This window comes from Coffea eugenioides, chromosome 7 (assembly GCF_003713205.1).
Source record: "Coffea eugenioides isolate CCC68of chromosome 7, Ceug_1.0, whole genome shotgun sequence".
Lineage (NCBI taxonomy): Eukaryota > Viridiplantae > Streptophyta > Magnoliopsida > Gentianales > Rubiaceae > Coffea > Coffea eugenioides.
Genome location: NC_040041.1, coordinates 19,026,110 through 19,027,629, shown reverse-complemented (window position 1 = coordinate 19,027,629; position 1,520 = coordinate 19,026,110). Strand labels below are relative to the sequence as shown.

General features: G+C 43.1%; 1 non-coding gene across 1 annotated transcript; it reads left to right on the top strand.

The window, feature by feature from the left end:
* The first annotated feature begins 785 nt into the window (after nucleotides 1-785).
* Nucleotides 786-892, top strand: LOC113778879. Its single transcript, XR_003469346.1, has one exon. It is a non-coding gene; the product is annotated as a small nucleolar RNA R71 (small nucleolar RNA).
* Nucleotides 893-1,520: the final 628 nt, after the last annotated feature.

Below are 1,520 nucleotides of genomic sequence, written 5' to 3'. Positions count from 1 at the left end.
AGTGTCATGGCACTTACTTTCTTGGGGTTCGTTTCGGATTGCGAAGGTAATTTTCTAAAGACTTGAGATTCCAAGCGATTAATTGCAGTTGTCATGTGACTTATTTGAGTCTCTAGATTTTTCATGCCCGATCTAGTCTCCTGGTGGAACTGAGCAGTACTCGTGACCAAGGATCTGGTTTCTTGCTGGAGTTGAGTAGCACTCGTGGTCAGACTCTTGATAATATCTTCCAAAGAGTCTGCTGAATTTAAGGACGAACGTTGAGTTTTTGGTTGCCATAGTTGCTAAAATCCTGGTGGACGATTTGAAAATGCATTCTGTGGCTTGTTCCCATAGCTGAAGTTGGGATGGTCTCTCTAACCTGGATTGTACGTGTTCGAGTATGGATCGTACTGCCTACGGGGCGTCGGCACTCCTCCAGCCATGTTCACTTGTTCAACCTCGTCTTCTTGCAAAATAGGGCATGAGTCAGTAGGGTGGCCCACGTTTGTGCAAATTTCACAGACCTTTGCTTGATGCACGTTCCCCACAGTTAATTGCTGAGCAAAAAATGTTAGCTCCAATATCTGTTGCTAAATGGACGACGTCTCTACCTCATTAACCCTACGGGTAGGATTACTCTCGCGGAAGCCAAACTGTTGAGAATTTTCTACCATAGCTTCAATGAGCAGTCATGCTTCCTCGTTGTCTTGTTTGCCAGTGTCCCTTCACTCACAGCGTCAATGATACTTCTATCAGATGACTGAAATCACTCATAGAAGTATTGAATCAACAGTTGCTCATTAATTTGATGCTGTGGGCATCTAGTGCACAACTTATTGAACCTTTCCTAATAGTCATATAGGGATTCTCCAGGATACTACTTAATGTTGCATATCTCTTTTCTTAGACTTGCAACCCGGGATGCAGGGAAGAATTTTTTCAAAAATTTCTTTTTCAGTTGGACCCATGTCGTGATACTACCTGCAGGTAGGTAGTACAACCAATCCTTGTTGCATCCTTGAGGGAGAAAGGAAAGGCTCTAAGTTTGATCTGCTCTTCAGTAATTTCTGGAGGTTTCATACTTGAGCATACCACATCGAACTCTTGGATGTGTTTATGGGTTCCTCCCCCGAGAGGTCATGGAACGTGAGTAAGAGGTGAATTAATCCCGATTTCAGTTCGAAAGAGATATTCTCAGCTAGAGTTGGAAATGTGATGCACAATGGCTGCTGGGGCAATTTCGGAGCAGCCAGCTCCCTTAGTGTTCTTGCACTCGCCATAAGGATGTCCTCTTGATCTGGCTCAATTGAATTATCACCACTTGAATCTGTTGATTCAATCTCTGGGTCCAGTTCCTGAGATACAATGTTAGATTGCACCTCTCTGAGCTGTCTAGTCTCTTTCCTAGTTCGGCGCGCAATCTTCTCTACTTCCGGATCAAAAATCAATTTGCCTGTATGAGAAGAACGAGGCATAAACTAGAAAAATGCCAGACAAATTCAAAGAAAACAATTTGGAAAGAAACAAAATAAACCAAA